We start from the raw sequence: 19,975 nt of genomic DNA on the forward strand, positions 1-19,975 counted from the left end.
ATTCCCTCCAAAGAGAGTATCTGCTTTATATAAATAAAATCTTTTTAATTTTTTTTTTTTCAATAATATGTGATTGAAACCTGTGGTAGTTCCAGCTTATGCTGGCCAGCTGTGGGGCTGGGGTATAAAACTGGAGTCAGTTCCTACTTCCTTTATTCACACAGATATTTCCTTTGACATTAGACATGCATGAAGTCAGTTTGCCTAGAGTTGCTCATGGCCACGTGGGGTTGAATGAACCAATGTGTTTCCATGTCTACTTACGCAGGTATTTATTAGAACATGTACCCAGGGGTAGCAAAAGCATGGAGATGAATTTTGCTGATCTTTGGAATCCCCTGCAACAGACTTCTGTAGCACGGCCCACCATGTCCAAAGCCCGGGCCAAGGAACAGTAAAGAGAATGTCCAGCCCCATGATCAGAGCTCAGTAAATCCATTGTATTGGCATAGCAGGGAATTAAAGTAAGCAGGACTAGCAGACCTAAAGTGAGATACAAGGCTAGAAAAGCCTCTTTGTTCATATGAGGTGTTCTCTGCAGTACAGCTAGAGTAGATCCTTTGTCATATTTCTGTATATGTATCTTTTTTCCCTCTATGTAAATAGCATGCAGTAAAACTTGCATTAACAATGCTTAATGACTCTCTAATGTACCAACCATGATACACATCCATTTGCAAAATTATAATTTCCACACATTGTTGGTAAATATTACTGACAGTAGATTGGGACAACCATATTTTAATCCCAAAGCCTGTTGTGGTGGCCAGACCAATACTCTTGCCTGTATGGGAAGTGTTGAATCATGGCCTGAACCTCTGATTGACCACCTGAGGCGAGCGCTGAGTCAGCCACAGGGGCACAGGTGAATGCAATTTCACCTGAGTGACTGGAAGGGGTGGAACCTGGCTCCACCCCTCCTAGACCCCATTTAAGGGCTGACTCCCGAGGAGGGAAGATATCTATCTGGAGATCACTCCCTTTGGAGCTCTTCTGTGAGCCCAGGATATGGGTAAGATCTTTATTTCATTACTCCTTTGTAAATGTGATTATCTCTCTGGTCCTATACCTGTATACCTATTTACCTTACAATCTGTATACCTGTTTGCCATGCACTTGCCCAATAATTGCTTATACTTCTGTTGTTCAGAAAATGAATGAATGATTCTCACAACACTCCGTTTCTCATCACCAAAGAAAGGTTTTCTCCTTTTTTTTTTTTTTTTTTTAAAAAAAAATCTCATCCCTCTGCACAGGAGAAATTCCTTTAGTCCATTTCCAACCCATAAAGAAAAATGAAAAATCCTCTACAGGAAAACACCAATTTGTGTAGTGCACTGAAGATGGCACTGTAGTAACAACTTCACCCTGTGAATGATAAGGTATGCTTGTGTTTGTTGCTGAGAATTTATGATTTTTTTTATTTATTTAGCTCAGCTAATGTAAAGCCAAAGGTCAGATTAATGGAGCACCATCTGACGCTGCTGTAATTAGGGCTGGAGAAGTGTTTCCTTTACTTGAATTTATTCATAGGGAGATTTGGACCCAGCCCATGCTGTGTGGAATAGTTTATAATTGTCTGTAGAAAACTTTTTAATTACAAAGAAACTGGAAATGTAATGAAGAAAATCCTTGCTGTTAGGGTGTCACTTTTACACATCTGTAACCCTTGGGGGCTGTGTTAAGTCAGCAGATCCCTAAAGACATGGTGGACCCCAGGGCAGGGCCTCACGCTTATTGGTTTTGTTATGCAAACCTTCCAAAAAATCAGTTTCTTGTAGAGTTTGGAGGGTTTTATTCACGTGAAACAGCGTCTTCAAGTTAAATAAATAAAGAAGCACGTACGTACAAAGACTGGTAGTGATAGGTCAGAGTCACAATTTAGTTAGTGATGATTTGTAGTAAAAATAAAGAAAACCAAACAGATTTAAGCTGACAGATCTATAGGTCTGCAGTAATCTCTTTATCCATTTCTTTATCCACCCCTATTAAATCTTTCAATCAGGCCAGGCGGGAGTTTTGGTTTGTTTTGAAGTGTGTGAGTAATTGGGCCCCTGTGCACCAATTATTTCCTCACTGCTATGTCCATCATTCATACCTAAATGATTTTGGAGGGGATTAAACATGGAAACTTTGCTTTTTTCTCAGGACTTCAAGCTACTGGGACTGCTCATGGGAACTACCACCACGGGGCTTTATTTATTTATTTGTTCATATGCATTTGTTTATTTAGTGTTGGACTTTATTTACTTGTTTGTTTGCTTATTTAGTGTTGAAAAAAAGCAGGATTTAAAACTCCAAAAATGTCAATGATAGACAGCAGCTGCTCCAAATGACCTAATAATCTCTATCAGCAAGTTGAAAGTGGGGCAGAGTTCAAAGCCCTCAGAATATGGTTCTTAGGTGCTGGGCTGCAGGAAAAGACATGATGTTCTGATGGGTGTTTGGCTTCTTTTCTGTATCAGGAATGATGCAAAGCCAGCCAGATGTTGCATGTCTTTAGGAAAACCTGTGCACAAATCTGAGGTGTCACATCTGGTTAAAAGTCCTGGCTCCTGAACATCCCTTTCTGTGGCTGTATGCTTGTTCCTTTTCCCTGCAGGGATTGGCTTTATGGTTGTTTTTTTTTCTTCTTTTTAGATGCCCCAGCCTTAGCCCAGGTGTGGTGGGAGGGAGAGAAAGCAGTGCTTTGCTTTGCTTGGCACAGGCTCTTCTGATCGATTAACAACTGTTTGCTTCCGCAGACATCCTTAGCTCGTGTTCCTCGGTGGGAAGGATGACAGTCACACGGGGCATGGGGAGAAGTGTTATGTGAGGCATTTCTAGTGGAGACAGAAAGAAATAGACACAAAAACGTGTGGCTGTGAAAGCGATTCTGGCTGCGTTGCATGCTGGCACTAAAGTGGAAACCAGCGTGGGCACCATCTTCAGGCCCTGGATGAAAGCTGAGCTGCTAAACACCAGCTCTGCAGCATCACCCAAGGTGAGGGCCTAGGAGCTCAGCAGCAAGCCCTTTGGGGTTAGGGCTTTCAGTCTTTCTTCTCCCACACAATAGGCATTTCGGAAGCCCTTTGTGTGCAGTTCTTCAAAGATCTGGGAGTTAAATAACTAAATATGTTTAGGGCCTTGATCTTGGAATAAATCTGGTGGTAACTCTTTAATTATCCCAGCAGGGTGCTCCTTTCTGCACACAGAACTCCTCAGCTGCTTTCACTCTGAACCTTGCTTATGTTTGCCTTCTCTGCCTGCCCAATTCTTCTGACAAGAACAACTGCAGTTCCCTCTACGGAGAAGGATGGAACGCTGGTTTTTGCTCAGGTTTGAATGATAACCAGCAGCTAATCATCTCTGTTTGTGCCTACATCCTTCTACCACAACCTCCAGCTACATTAAAACAGAATGTGGGGTGATAGAGAGAGTCACAAGTGATGCAAGTAGCTCATGGTAAGCTAAGGGCATATTTGAGAGATACTGAGGGATGAACTGAAGCAATTTGTTCTGGAGGTCCAGAGATGGATTTTTTTGTTAGAGGTGACTTTGGGATCATAGGATTGCTTAGGTGCTTGTAAAGCACTTAGCAAGCAAATCAATGAGTTATGTGAAACAGGCTGAGCTGCTACAAAAAATGTGTACTCTAACTTATATACTCAGGTAAACTTTTGGAGATCTCTGTGATGCATTGGTCATTAATAGTTAATGTATCACGTATTAAATATTTCATTCTGTATAGTTCTTTAATGGAAAAGTGATGGATTGTGTTGTCTACAAGAATCCATTTATAAAGATCTGGTCGATTTCTCCTTTTGAAAAATATTTATATCCAATTTGCAGGAGGTAAAATGTATTATGAAGAGATTGGTTGTGCAGATGTGTTGCCTTCTAAACTAAAGAAAGACAGGTCAGTATCAGCAAGCAGTATTTGTACAGCAAAAGGGCAGTCGTGAAACTAGTGAAACTACCACCTCCATCTTCATCATCTCCATGATCACTCTGAGTTTGAGCCACTGCTTCTACCTCTCATGGCTGATGAAGCAGTGATTACATGAGGACTTGCATTAGCATAGGCTGTAGTGCAAGGAAGATTCAGAAACTACACAGTGTCCTTGTTCGTGCTGAGCAGTGCAGCCACATCTCCGCACCTTTGGGACTTAAAGCCTCTGCTACTATAGTGCTTGTGTCCTTAAGACTGGAGCCACTGAAGCAGACCAAGACAGAAGACAGGAGAGAAGAAACACTATTAGAAAGTAGTGTTGTGCAATCATTCTCCTTTTTTTTTTTTGTGTAGTGATGTCACTTGAAAACTGTGTCACAGTCTCTCCTGTTTTTGTCATCTCATGTGGCCACCACCTCCCTTTGTCCCATGCACAAATCCTGGTATGTATTAAAAGCGCTCTCTCTTAGTTTGTTTCTCAAGCCTCCCACTATGTGACAGACCATGAACACTTTCCTTTTCCTCTTCCAGTAGTTTATGCTCTAAATCCAGCAGAGAGCTTTCTTAGGTCTTTAATAGCAAGCTTAAGGTTAAGCATTTGTTTAAGCACGCTGCTAAACTGTGTTCTGCTGAATCTCAGCCAAAAGAAAACAGATGGGCTAATTTACCCTGATGTTCTTCTGTGAGCCTTCAGGAGAGCTGTAAGAGCAGCAGCATTGAAAGGTGTGCTCCAGAGCAAGTGAGAAGCATAGCTAAGCAATTCCAGGCCAGGAGGTGGCTTTGATTTCCCTAGCAGGCTACAGATTTGGGGATCATACTTGCCCTTGTTACTGCTCCCGTTCCAAGGAAGAATGCCACCCTCTGTGCAAGGAAGTGCCATCCAACCTGTGAGGCTCCCTTTTATCTACAAGGTCAAGGAACAGCAGTCTTTGCTGTTTGTCACCAAGAAACAGCTGTGGCTGGACTGCACTCAGTGAGTAGGACTTTTCTTTCTGATGCATCATCCCATCTCTGCTGTAGCATGTTTGAAATAGAATTGTGCTCCTCTTCCAACAGCACTTCTGATGATTTGGAAGGAGCGCAAACTGTTGATGTATCCTTAAAAGCTGTTCCCTTTTACTAGTGAGTAGCTTGTATAATTTGCCATGCTTTGGGATTGAAAGATTTCTGAGATTGATGTTAGCCCATTAGAACTTGGTTTAAAATATTGACCAGTGTCCATCACTGAAGAAACAACGTGATAAGTTTAAGCCTTTGAAATACATCACATACTTGAAGTATTAAATAGTTGGCTATGTAACATATTAGTGGGGGAAAAAATATTCTTGTTAGCTTAGGAGCAGAGATTTGTGGAGCTATGTTTTTAAAGGAAATAAATAACGTTGCTCACAAACAAAGTGCTGCTAATGCTCGTGTTCATTTTCAAATGTGCTGACTGAAGTGTGAGGTCTCAAAAGGGTATAATACAGTCCTAGGGAAAGACAGGAAGTGAACACTGAATTAAAAGCTTTAATATAATTCAAGAATAGTCTGAATCAGTGCTGCATTGGCAGTATTTATTGTTCCAGTGGTTTATGTTTGGTGTGGTGTGTTTTTTTTTTTTGTGAGCATGGTTTGGTTTCTGTAATTGATGACATTCCTGCTCTCCATGGGGAGCTGGCTTGTTACCAGAAAGTGTCTGTTTATAGTTTTAATGCCAAATAAAAAAGTATGGGGAAGAAAGGAAAGGTAGAACTTGATCTTTAAAATGTCTTTCTCATGAATTATTTATGCTATTTATACTGCAAGATCAAATGCTGTTTTTTTTTTTTAAAAAAAGTATGACAGAGGTGGGATATGAGCAACAAATCTTTGCTAAGAAAGAGAAAACAAAAGCACCTCCAAACCTCAAACAAAAAGTTTTCCTAAGAAATATCAAAGACCTATGCTGGGGGGGCTGTAAAATGCAGACCCAAATCTATCAGTTTATTTTTACAGCAAGGTGTTGTCAAACTCTTCTCTGATCTAAGACTAAACAGCAGTCTGCAGAGTGGGGTGGCAGAACACAAGTCGCCTTTGTTTTTAGAATACTACAGGCTGGAAAGGGCCACTGCATGCTGTAGCTTCAGTAAAAGCAGAGAATTTCAGCTCCCTTCCCCTCCCTTTCCTTCTCCAACCCTTCTCTAATCCTTCTCTAACCCTTCCCGTTGTGAATGTTCAAGTCCCTTAATTTAATACAGTGAGCAATGGAGGGTGTATGTGAACTTCCAATCTCACCTACCCTAATTTTCTTCTGACCACCTAGAGAACAGCAGTGGACATCTTTCTAAATGTCAGTAGATATGTGCTGGGGAAGGGATGCAAAAGAAAACACACACAAAACAAAACTTTTTAATCAATTTTCTGAGTTTAGGCAATGCTGCATTTGGCTTCCTAGGAATATGTCATCTGAAATACGTAGTGAAAGGTGCAGATGATGCCCAGAAGATAGGTTTTGCTCTGAGTTCGTACAGATATCTGAGTGGAAGATTTGTATTGTATTTGTAATCTGTGTTACTTTCCAGGTTGCCTGGGGCAGGTGTGCCTACTCCTTGCTGTCCATTTGCATCTGTGACTTGCAGGAAGCTCACCCTCCATGAAACCCACAGCTCCCTGCCAGTGAGCTGGAAGTGTTCTCAGTCTTGTCTTACCTCTGAGCGTGAAAGAGGTAGGCTTTGGGTTCAGACCCATGGTATTTGCTGCAGCAGCAACACTTGCTGACTTGGAAACTAGCAGAGAAGCGGAATGTAATTCAAGAGATCTTTACATCTATGTAACCATGGGTACCCAAAAGATGCATAACACCAGTGTTTACAAAGTTTAGTGAATTGTTTCCAGAAATGGGAAGCACAGATTGCAAGTTCTCCCTGGGACATATGTGCAGGAGATGAAAAGTAAAAATAATGATAGTCTTTTACACTTATGAAAGAGTGTTCTGTTGTGTGTTCTACTTTCAGCTATTCTGACTACAGTAGACTTTGATGGCAGTGGGCTTGTGGCTTTGATGGCTATGGCAGACTTTGATGTCTGAATTTCTTATTTAATGTTGGTAGGGGGTAGCAAATCGCTAACAAAGAGGCTTCTCTTTGTATAAGCTATTGCATCAGGCAACATCAAGCAACACCATCAAGCTCATTTGTTTAAAAAAAATATATATATCTGAAATGGTTGTTACATTTTAACACAATTCCCATATAAGGCAGATTGGGATATGTCCTTTAGTGCTGGTTTGTTGAGAGCTTTTTTTTTTTTCTCCTCAGACAAAATGCAGTGCTGGACCTGCTGCTCTACGACTCTGTGGAATGGATTGGTGGCATCAGGATTGGAGGCTGCTTGGGCTCTACTGACCACGCAATGCTGGAGTTCATGCTCTTGAGGGACACTGATTGGCAAAGATCAAAAATCAGGAAGCTTAATTTTAAGAAAAACAAATTGCAGCTCTTCAGGGAGTCTGTCCTCAAGGACAAGGGAGTGGAGCAGATCTGACAGGCCTTTAAGGAAGCTTTCTTCAGGGCACAAGAGTTCTCCATCTCCTGGTGGAGGAAGTCAGGAAAAGAAGGCAAGAGACAGGCGTGTCTGAACTGGGACCTGCTGGTCAAACTGGAGAGCAAGAATAAAATGCACAGGCAGTGGAAGGAGGGACAGGTAACCTGGGATGAGTATTGGGATGCTGCTAGACTGTGTAGGGATGGGGTCAGGAAAGCCAAGGCCCAGATGGAACTGGATTGGCAAGGGGCACAAAGAAAGGTAACAAAGGTTTCTGTGTGTACATCAATGGGAAAAGGAAAGTCCAGTCCCCCTCCCCCCCCCCCCCCCATCCTGAAATGAGCAACACAGGTAACAACAGAGAAGGCTGAGGTATTCCACAACTTTTTTGCCACAGTCTTCACTCGTGAAGCCCTACACACAGCCACTGGGTGGATGGTTTGAAAGGTGGGAACTGGGGGAACATCACCCCTCCTGTTATAAGCAAAGGTCAGGTTTGCAACTGCTTGAGAAAATTGAACATCCCTATGTCTATGGGTACTGATGAGGCACATCTTGGATTCCTGAGGGGACTGTCTGACATAGTTGCCAAGCCATTCTTGATTGTATTTCAGAAGTCATGGTGGTCAGGTGAAGTCCCTGGTGACTGGCAAAGAGGCAACATCACACCCATTTTTAAGAAGGGTAGAAAAGATGACCCTGGGAGGGTCACAGAAATGATCCAAGGGATGGAACACCTCCATTGTGAGGACAGGCTGAGATAGCTGGGACTGTGCAGCCTGGAGAAAGGAAGGCTCTGGGGAGAGCCAGAGAGGTGGTAGATGCCTCATCCTTGGAGACACTCAAGGTCAGGCTGGACTGAGCTCTGAGCACTTGATGGAGCTGTAGGTGTCTCTGCTCATTGCAGGGGAGTTTGACAAGATGACCTTTAAAGGTCCATTCTATGATTTGATAAAAATGAATAGTTTTAGGATCAGCAGTTGCTATCTGTGTCTTTATGTCCTAATACAACACTTATATATTTTTATTTATATATAATAATCTGCCTCAGTTTCTACTTCGCAGATTAATGTCTTCTTCATTCACTCACTTATTCGTTTGTATGTTTTAATCATTCAGTAAGCTAGATTTAGAGAAGATGCCTAGCTTAGACTACAAATAACAAGTAAAGACACACAGACAAAAGAACACAACTCTTTCAGGACAAGGTCACCCAAAGCAACATACCCTTCCTGCTGATGCTTTCTGAGAGATTCACAAGAGTCATCATGACCCCTTGTTTTTTCAGTAGAGCTGAACAGGCCATAGCAGGGGACCACAGAGAGGATAAAAAAATAGCTCAGAGAAAAAAAAAATGTTAAATATTAGAATGTGCTACTTTGCAGTAAAATTTAAACTATTTTCTAAATGTTTACTGCTAAACTACTAGAAGAAATCTCATTTTTCTTGCTGAAAACAAAGTAATCTGTTTCAGGTTGATATGTGTGCCAAAGCCCTATATGTGTGTTGATATGTGTAGAAATTTCCATAGAGGGCACATGAAATTGAAGATTTCCTGGATTTTTCCAGAGTTTGAAGAAAAATAAAACAAACAAAAGTCAGTACTGATAAACTCCAGCAAATGTCTTATGTTGCTGATTTCAGTAAGAACAAATGATCATCCTACCTTGCATAATCCTCCAGGTAAGGTCAAGAGAAACATATACTAGAAGCCCTAACATTAATAACATTACTTATATTTATGGCATATTCCTCATGTTCACAATTTTGTCATATCCTTTCTTCTGTATTTAAGTCAACGTGGACAAGTATATGAATTAGCAGCTACAGAAGTCAACTGCTTGAAGACATTGATCAAAGCTGGAATGTCAGTAGCAGGAGGTCAGTGCCTGCAGCAGCTGTGGGACATGGTTCTTGCTCCTGCTCAAGTGCTGTGCACACTATTTTATGATCTGATGATGGTCTGAAAAGATGAAAGATGAGGGATTGCAGGACAGCTGCTCTTGAATGAAAACATGACATTATTGTTAAAAAATAATTCAACTTAAAGTAGCAGGAGATAAAAATTCCCCCTTTTCTCCACACCACAGCCACAACTGTGCTCAGAGCTCTTGCTGAAGGATTTCCCTGAGCTTTACTGGCCTCTCAGTGGGCCCCTCTGTTTTTAGAGGTTAAACTTAAACGCCATATAATCAGCAGCTCTTGTTGACTTGGAATTACAGCAGGGTCTCAGGCAATTTGGGAACTCCCAGCCAGTTGGAAGTGGCAGTGCAGATGCTCGCTCATGCATTCAAACCCATGCACAGAGGTGAAGGTTTTTGTTTTTGTTTTTGTTTTTCCTTTTAACAAAACCACTCTTACCATACAAACGTGACAAGTTGCAAAGATTTGTGAAGAAAGCATTTACTTCACGGTTGGTTTTTGTTGTCCTGTGCCATATAAACACTGCAGCATTATGCAGCATGTGCCTACTGCTTGCTTAGGAGCAAAGCAGTCTCCCCAAATTAAACAGATTTATGCACTCAGGGGGAAAACTGACCATAAAGAAAAGCCATCATTTGATCCGTGCTATTACAGTGGTTTGTTCAGTGGCTGAGTGAGGAACCGCACAGCTGATGTCACTTTCCCACACTGGGTTTATTTCTCAGTTAGCTCTGCTGCCATGACTAGATGTCAGCTCAGCTCCCAAACAGCATCATTTTTGTATTTGTGTCTCACTGATGATTTCAGTTTTTACAGTTACACCCACCAACTTGAAGCACCCTGATGTAAGGCAGTATTTAAGGGCTCTGCACTGTACACAGCAGTGGGGAATCAGCAATAAAAACGTTCCTCTGCAGTGCTCACTTGTAGCAGGCAGGCAATGCAGGGCTCAGTAAGAAGCATCATTTCAGTGTGCCTTTTTCCCCCCCCGGTTTAAACAAATGTTACAGTGGGACTGCAATGTGCCAATTTACAGTACTTTACTATGAATATTATGATAATTGCTGTTTATCTTATATCCTCTATATCCTGGATCTGACTTATTTTTTAAGAAGCTTAAATGTTATTAATTTAAAGCAGCACAATGAGCACCCATCTGGCTTTCACGCCAACCTCAGAGCGGAAAGAGGCTTAACAGTCTCATAACCTGGAAGGCTGAGTTGTGTGTGAAGATATTCCCGTTTCACATCTTGAGATTTCTCTACAGCAAATCTTTTTTCAAGCCTAATTCTCCAATGCTGGAGGTTAACAACCTAGAATAGTTTGAGAATCGTGTAAGCCCCGCGGCCAGTTCTTGTTTGCACAGCTCCTGCATTGAGCTGAAGGAGGGACGTTCCCCCGTCCGAATGTGGCCGGAAGCATCTGTGATAAGTGTGAAGAAGGAAACCTGTGTGGTCAGATGTACGGGGGAGGGATGGGGTGAAGCCGAAGTTTGGCTCAGAGCTTCCGCATGGGCCCCGTTGCTGTGGAAACGACGGCCTTTGTCTGCAGTGCTACCGCATCTCTATACGTTCGGAAGAGCCATCTCTTCTCTGTGTCATTAGGAGGGGTCTGAAACGAAGCTGATCAATTCAGCTTCTGTGCTATAGACAGTAACTTAAATTGTGTGCTTAAAAACAAGTAATGAATCACCCTTTTATGCAGTGACATATAGTTCCATCCCAACACCATGCTGTGCTGCTTGGGGAGAAGAAAGGGAAGGAATAATAAAAATGGAACTGTGCTTTTACATTCGGTTGCTCACAACCTTTCCCATGTCCTCCTTATCCTCCCGAGCGTGCCAATCAGTGTATATTCTCCTTCTATTCATCCATTACTTTGTGAATAAGATACTTTTATGTGATTATTTCTTAAATTAAAAAGACTCAAGCTCCAAGAAGTAGATGCTTCCACTTAGAGCACATTTTCTCTGCTATTTGCAGTTTGTTTGTGTGAGTGGCTGTCTGATTGTTGCCCAGGCAACCTGAGCAGGCGTGAATTTGATTAGATATAGTTTCGCAGATGTGGGCAGTGTTTCAAGCATTGTTTGGTGTTTCTGTGTCTGTCCAAGACAAGTTTGTTAACTTTTAAGAGTTGTTTCTGTTTGAAGGACAGGGAAGAAAAGTCGAAGATCTTGGTCATTTTTAGCTGGAGTTATCTCAGCTTGCTAGTTACTGCTTGTGGTAAGGGCCCACTTGTTCTTTTACAGAAGTCATATGGATTTTTAGAATAGAACAAGGAAAAATGTGGAAAAATTCCAGTACTGACAGCAGGGAGATACGTAAAAGCACAAGCTGTTTTATGGTCTCCACTAGAGCAGATTAAATTGTTATCATCACTCTAGCAGCTAAAATCGTTAAAATGTGGAGACTAGTTGGTCATATCGTGATAATAAGAGTAGCGGGAACATATTTTGATATTTAGCTATGCACAGTCTGTTTTGTGAAGAGACAGCATGGTACTTTAAATGACGGCAGTGCTGCTCAGTGTGTTTATTTTTTCCAGTGGATGTGGCAGATGTAAACATCTGCTGGATGCGTAGCTGGAGGACAGCAGTTTGACATTCTGCATGAGGGCTCATGATGAGCAAAGCTTACCTTCTTTTCCCTTAAAAAAAAAAAAAAAGCAGAAGTGGGAAGCAGAGTTCAGAGATGATAAAGAAAAAATGATCCCCCCCCCTGCACCTGAGCACCTTGGGCTTCAGGATTCCACTCCGTCTAACAAAGACATAAGCCTTCAAGGGAATGTTTGGCTCAGCTTCCAGATACAAAATTCAAGGGAGCTGAGATTTTCTGTTCTGTTTAAACTCTAGAATAAACCGGATTAACTATTTAGCTGTGAGTACTGGCTCAGGTTTGCAATGACCTGCAAACAGGCCTGGAAACAAGCCTTCCCTACAGTGCACCGAGTAACCTTCAGAGCTTTATACGCTCTCTGCAAACGTGCATCAAAATTACTTTTTGTAAGCAAATTAGCTCTTCTTTTATGACCCCATTCTCGAAAATGAATGATTTGGCTGCCAGTACACTATAATTCATACCTGGTCTGTGCTTTTATAAAATTGGAACCTTCTTCTGGAAACATTTTTATTTGTCTTTTTAAGGAAACAACTTCTGTGATGACGCTGTCCATCTATATGTGAGTCAGTTACTTGCTTGCATTTGATTTTCTTGGCAAACCATAGCCAGATTTGCAAATATCAACTAATCTGATAGCACAGAAAGATCTGGAAGAAGTTCCTACACGTTCTGTTAAAATTGGAAGCTGAGAGAATGGGGAAGAGCCTTTAGTTATAGAAAAACAGGGAGAACTCTGTTGCTCTCCATTGCATTTAGAGCAGCTGTGTATATAACCAATCAGCCTTCAGGCAAATTCTGCTAACATAACACAAAGCAGAGGCATCATCACAAAATAATGACCAAGAGGAAGGCCGCAGGGACCAAAAGGAGCTGCTCTCAGAGCCTCCAGTAATAGTGGGGTGGACTTGGGAACAAGCACTGCAAAACCCGCTGTGATAGTCTTTGGAAAACAGGAGTTGTGTGGAGCACAAGCCAGAATTTGTCTTTTCTGATGCTCAAGATAATTTGTTTTACCACATCTTCAGCTGTGATTTGATTCTTGTAATGCTATAATGTGGTAGAAAGTATAGCAATAATAGTGGGGTGGCAAAGTCCCAGGCTACAGCAAATGAGGACAAGCCCAAGCACAGCAGTCACAGACACAGAAACAAGAAAAAAAAAATCATTTACCTTTGGAAGGCCTCAGGTATGCAGGGATTTCCAGCAAGATACCCTTGATTATACTGCCAACCCTTAAATGAGGTCTGGGAAGGGTTGGATCCTGGCTCCACCCCTTCTGGTCACTCAGGTACATTGCATGCACCTGAGCTCGCCTGGGTTGGCCCTGCCTTCCCACTAGGTGCTCAATCACTGCTTCAAGCTGTGACTTAGCATTTCTGCTACACTCCTGGTTCTCTGTAAGGCAACTGAAAAAGCTGTACAGATCCAAACCTCATTAATGGATGACTCCTGCTGTCTTGAATGGCTGTTGAACAGGGATTTATTATTTTTTTTTTTTAAGGCACTTAGGAACCAAAGGAAAGAAACAGTAATTAAGAATAATTGAATATCCATAACCAGAAGGCTAGATTTGTACTGTAGCTCAACCTCGGTTGCTGGTCATTTAAAGGTATAGCTAGTGAGCAAGCAATTCTTAAAGACAGAGATGAGATTTTCATCGAAAGGCTTAGGAGGTATGCTGAAATACATCATTAAAAAAAAAAAAAAAGCCAGATCTTATTTTGCAGGCTGCTGAAAGTAGCAAAGTAACTTATGACTACTTTTTCTAATAAAATTTACTGTTTCTGAACCCTGACAATACAGGCTTTGATTTTCTGCAGATCTGTTTCTTGTGCATGTTAACTGAGAGAGCATGAGAATTAATACTATCCTTTCAGCTGATAGCCACTAAGCGTTAATCCTCTGTACTCTGTAGTCAGGTGGTATTGTTTCAACATCTACAATAGATAAGTCTCAACATTTTTATATGACAGGTCCTAGGAGTGCACACTTGTGGGGCACGCTCCATGCATTACTGAAGAATTTGCTTGTTCCCATTCACAGATTTGTGTTTGCTTTTTGTTGGCTTGCATTTGTGTAAAGAACAGCCATCTTCCAGCACAAGCATGCTCAAAAGCCTGTTTATGTGATTGCTGAGAAGTGGAACAAATACTGGAATCTCCATCCTGCTCTACCCCACAGAGCTGAGCAGCCCTGCTAAGTTCATGTTGTTGTTCTCTGTTGGCCTGGCTGCAGGTACTAATTGTGGCTGTTTGACCGATTTTGACCCTATTAAAATAGAACCTGTTATTTGAAATAAAGGCGAAGGAGAGGCATTGACATAATTCAATAGAATTTCATCTTCTATTAAATGAAATGGGAGTGGATTTTGCTTTCTTATTTGAGCTCTGACTGCTAAGTCCTTGGCATACAAAGGCAATTATTCTGGTTCAAATATCCTTATACTCCCAAAATCAAATACCTCCCCTCCTCCCCCCCAATTTGTTTGTGAGGAAAGAAATAAATTGATATTTTGTTTCTTACTTTTTCTCATCCTCTAGACTGACAGTTGAAGCACCATAGGAGGCTTTAAAAGCCTGTGTATCTAGATGCATTTCATACAGGATAGCTATTAACTTGGCTTCACAGAAATGGACTCAGATAAAGAGTGATAAGTCACATGTTAGTAATGGTTTATGTCCTTTAAGAAAGGAACAAAGAAGCCCTGTCAGGGCTATAGATCTGGTACGTGCTAATCGTACTGAGCAACAGATCATTGTTGCAAATGTAAGGATGCACGGACAAAAGCTCGTCAGTCCTTATAAATTGTCAAGCCATATATAGTATCTTGTACTCTTCTTTTATGTTTAAGTCCCTTCAAGAAAGAAATTACAGAAATTACTTTTTAGAAGTAGTAATAGATATCTGGCTTATTAAGTACCTTTCTAGAAGAATCTGTTTGACTTACAGGCATATGCAGATGTGGAAACACTAAAAAGACTGAAGAATAAAGCAATTGGAGGTTGGAGGCTGTGCTTCAGACTTGCTCTACTCTGCAGGCTACAGTATGATTTCACAGGAAAAAGGTTCACTATGCTCTTGCATTTAAGTAGCAGCACAGAATACCCAGTATTTAGTCCTTAGAATGAATTGCTGCACCCTCTGCTACAGCCCTGTCCAAGGGTACTGAGCAAAGGCAATGCCACATCTAAATTCTACTCTCTTTACACAGCTTCAGCACTATGTCACACATGCTGTTACTGTTTGGGAAACTCTTCATCACAAAAATGTTTCACTATAACCCAAAAGTGGACTAATGCTGTCACTGGTAAAACCACTTTTACTGGTCTAAAGAAACAGATACATGGTGTTAAAGCTAAAGATTCAATGTAAGAGTAACAGAATATGGGTTGTATCCTTGAATATTTTTTGTACTTCTGACAACTCAAAAACCAAGCAATAAGATATTTTAGCAGAACAGGAGAAACCTCTGAAGAATTCAAGATGTTTCAAAAAATATGCTGTAATCCTAAAAAGTAAATAAATAATCAAAATACACAAAATCAACTGCTGCCTTTGATCTACAGTTGAATAGTTTTTTCATAATCCTGGATTCAGTTGCACCTGTTCTACCTCAGAACACAGAAGGCAACTAGAAGATGTGGATATCAGTTCTCACTTAAATGGACAGGTCTGCATGCCAACTCTGGTAGGTCTCGTCCCTAGTGCCATTGCTGCAGCGGGTCTCAGTCTGCAGCCACCACTGGGCAGCTCCATCCCTGGGCACTCTCTCTGCACTGTGCAGGCTGTGAGCTGCCGCTGTGGGGATGGAGCTGTGCAAACAGCAGGAGGAGTCATTTTCTCTCTTAGCCACTGATTAAAGCATAGGGATGAGGTGGGACTGGCACCACTGATACCAGGTTTTTGTGCTGAGCAGGGATTTCTGTGACACTGAATTACCTGCGTGCTCTAAGACTCCCTAGTTCCAGATTTGCATACACGCAAAACAAACTAATTTGTTACAGTAAAAATAAACGCAAGCTCTGCAGTCCTCTTATCTCGCCTAGTAGATGACATGGCATTTGGGTGCTGCAGTATCTAGGCTGATAACAGTGCTTTACCACCCAGAAGAGCAATAAGGGCTGCCTGAGGCTATGGAAAGGACAATTTCTGACTCACTAGGAAAAAAAAATTTAAGCTGCTATTATTGGAGCAGAGGAAGTCTCTCTGAACGTAACAACATACAAGCAATCAGCTGCATTGTGCTCGGGTTGTTTTTTTTTTTTTTTAATAAAAACCTACAGCTAACAAATATTTAAAGTTGAAAACCTCATGTTAATGTATTAAACTCAATGCTACCAACATTACACTTGAGATTCTTGGCTAGACTGGAAATAGTAAGCATTTCCAAAAGAACTATACAGCGCATTGCTCTGGGGTTGTTGACATCAGTAGTCCATTCCACTTGTGAAGTCAGACTTTAGAATCTGTCTGCTGTTTCACTGAAGCTATAACATACCATCTTCCCTGTATTCATTGAACTTATAATTTGATTGGAAAAACCCACAAAAATCATAACAACAAAAAGACAAAAAACCCAACAAATTAATTTGATAGAAGTCCAGGCTGTTCATTGTAATAGAAGAATTACTTCTCTACAGTGCCCACTGGAAGGAATTTTTCATGGCTTTGAATTAAGAAATCACAAGTACTTCAGTTTGGGAGAGCAGAACTATTCAAGGGACTGACTTTCTCTGGTTCTGCTCCAAAACCAGATCTGTATCAGGCTTTCCATTTTCAGTTTATTCAAAATGGCAGGTATTTTGATGTATAGCTTAAATTGCTGTGTTTTATTTGTCCAGCCATTTCCTCTTATTATAAATTCTCCGCTTATTTAGGGGATATTTATGTGCTTTGCTGAAAGAAGCAGCAACTACGAGAATTGGCCATAAAGGTGTATCAGAAAAAAATTGTAACTTAGATATAAATGTATCTGATAGTATAAGAAGAACAAGATCACATTGTATAAGTAGAAAGTCAAAGGACTCCTCTAAGTAACGTTCATGCTATGTACAGCAATGAAGGAAACATATATAGCTATATATGTTTCTTAGCTTGCTGATGTCAGTGGACTCGCATTCTGTTTCAGAAGCCATGAATGTTGCCTAATTTCTTTTTTCCTTTACCTCTTGCTCTTGTGAAACTCTTCAAAACTAATTAAAAAAATAAATTCTAGATATGCAGATCAGCATAAATAACATGGAAGAGTTATCCAGGAAGGATAATGAAAATGTGTTTTATTTATGATGCATGGAGAGAGAAGATGAAAGACAGGGTAAAAGTTCATCTGGTCACCATTTGGTGTGATGTAGTCCATCCTTTGATCAATGGATGCTAAATAGTTCTGCAGAATGGAAGTCCTGTAGGCAATGGTTTTACACAATAGAAGGGAAAGCAGGTTAGCACCCTCAGGCTGCAACCTGTCTCTATTTTAGTAGCACTTTCTCCAAATGCTGTTGTCTATTCCTGTTTGGTTTTTTGTTTGTCTGTATTTTTATAGAGAAGAGCACAATGCATATTCATTGCTTTACTCTTCCATCACTTGAATAGAGAAATCAAGCAAGCTTCATGTTATGGCTGCAGGCTACCACTTGTAAACTGCTGCTTATCACAGCATATTGTAACCTCAAGGTACCTGGTGGAGTTCCAGTGGAACTTTGTGTTAAGCCTTGAAACGTGCATATTGCTGGGAAACTTCTTGAGGACTACTGTAGAAACGTAGATGTAAAAACGTGTTTTTTCTTTTTTTACATTTAGCATTACATAAGAAAGCACATGAGCAGCAACCAAGATTAGAGCTCAGTTTTGCTTCACTCTAAATCTAGGCAGTAAAGGTCATTTATTTCCCAAAGAGCTTCTAGTCAAAACGGGGCATCATTGCAGGAGAAAGGAAGGGTTATTACCAGGATTTGCTAAGGCTCTGCAATCCAGGCCACTAGGGAAGCCCCACTAGAAGCAGAAGCTCAACAGTGATCTCAGGAATTAAAAAATGATATACATAAAAAACAGTTTCTTTGGAATCATCTTTTGTATTAGACACATACTGCTCTCCTTACCCTATCTTAATTTAGGCTTAATTCAAAGCATACTGTTTCATAACAGGCATTTAATATGAAAATAGAGGTCCCCAGAACAGCAAAGACGTGAATCCTCATGATACACAGTTGCCAGCACTAAGTATCATCTAACAGAAGACACAGAAATGCTATGCACCCAACTAGATAAAGCTCTGACCTTCCTGTTCACAGTATAATAAGCAGTTTGTACAGTGATGAAAAAAATATTATAGACTTGGTCAAATGCAATAGTCATAAGCACAGAAACAAGAAGAAAAAGCCACTTACCCTCACAAGGCCTCAGGTACAGCAAGATCTCTAACAAGACACACTTGTACCCACTGTTAACCCTTAAATGAGGTCTGGGAAGGGGTGGATCCTGGCTCCACCCCTTCCAATTACTCAGGTACATTGCATGCACCTGAGCTCCCCTGGGTTGGCCCTGCCTTCCCACAATGTTCTCAGTTCCTGGTTCAGGTGGTAACTTAGCATTTCTGCTACAGTAGCAAGCCTGGAATGAAGGTTTTATTTTCTTTTAAAAAGAGCAAGTGCTTGAGCAGTTAACACATAACAGAATCGAGGGGTCTAAGAAAAAGAACGTCCTGGCTTCTTTCATGAAGTGACTAATTTTGTTCTCTAGTTGCCAATTGCAACTTCCATTTTGTTCCTAGAGTACAATTTATGAATTTTGATATTCAAATGGGACAATATTTCTGTTGATTTTGTGATGCAACTGACACAATACGTGGTCAGTTCCTAACTTGGCAAAAGCTTCCAGTTTCTTTATGCAGTTAAAGACAGAAGATGCCTACTGTTCTGCTGACCTAAAAACTGTTTCTCCTAGGAGGGTACAGGGAAAAGATACAGGAGCAAGTGTCCTGTAACTTACCCCATCCAGCCATACTTTGTCAAGGCAGCAGCTTTGCTGGCTGATCTCTGTTGTTTCTGAATCACAGCTAGGTCTAATCCAGTGACCTGGTGCCTACATTTATGTGAAGGTAAAACTTCTGAGTACAGTAAAATATCAAAAGCAGTTGATAGCCCAGATTTCTTTCTAATTTTATTTCTAAAAGGCCTGAAAAATCACTTAGGGAAAATGCTTTTGAATGAAGCCGGATACTGTGACCAGAAACGGTGGATGAAGCATACCCATCTTGTGAGAAAGTGCCTGCTGCATTGTCCAAGAATGCAAATGAATTTTGGAGGAAGGGGTTGCATTAGAGCAATAGCTTAGGTCAGTAACCCGTTTCTGAAACCGCTGAGCCCAGCCTCCTTCTCTCCAGACATGGGTAATTCACATTGCTAAAGAAATTATAAAAATACGTGGGAGTAAAAAGGATGTGTGTACAGTACTCAGTTGTTAAGATGAATATCTGTCGGAAGGGCTGACCATCAGCCAAGATTTCAAGCAAATCAAATATGGGGAAATGAAACTCTGCAGGGCTCTCATGGAAGTAGGAATCAGATCGACTTTGATCCATTTTCCATTGCCTCGGGGCATCTGCAAATGCAGTTGGACTAGATTAGATCTGCCCAGGAAAAGGAGTGCTTTTGTTTGGGACTTGCTAGGGCTGCTTGCTAGAAGGTGAATTATACCTAAGGCTGAGCATCTTGAAGGAGTCATCACCTCCTCTGTGACTTGTTGTGGCTTTGTTAGTAAACACTTCTCACCTGTGACAGTCACTGATAAATCTCAGACAGGAGTTTCTCATCTATTATAAACAGCTTTCAGTTGCTCCCCCGAGGGAGGTATTTTTTAGAATTTGGTATGTCTTATTGCTCAGATGGCAGTATTAGCAGTATGATGTTTCTTCAGCGTTTTCCAAGTGTACTTGTCAGGAATGTTAACGAAAAGATGGAAGACAACCCTTCCTTCTCTGCTCCTCTACCTGTGATCAAGAGCA

The 19,975-nt window shown here is 41.0% G+C and overlaps 1 long non-coding RNA gene across 1 annotated transcript; it reads left to right on the top strand.

Annotated features, from left to right (window-relative positions):
• The first annotated feature begins 960 nt into the window (after positions 1–960).
• LOC121110603 lies at positions 961–16,960 on the top strand. The gene is made up of 3 exons (XR_006939117.1): positions 961–1,012; positions 1,257–6,617; positions 7,210–16,960. It is a non-coding gene; the product is annotated as an uncharacterized LOC121110603 (long non-coding RNA).
• The last annotated feature ends 3,015 nt before the right edge of the window (positions 16,961–19,975 follow it).

This window comes from Gallus gallus, chromosome 4 (assembly GCF_016699485.2).
Source record: "Gallus gallus isolate bGalGal1 chromosome 4, bGalGal1.mat.broiler.GRCg7b, whole genome shotgun sequence".
In the NCBI taxonomy this organism is placed as follows: Eukaryota; Metazoa; Chordata; class Aves; order Galliformes; family Phasianidae; genus Gallus; species Gallus gallus.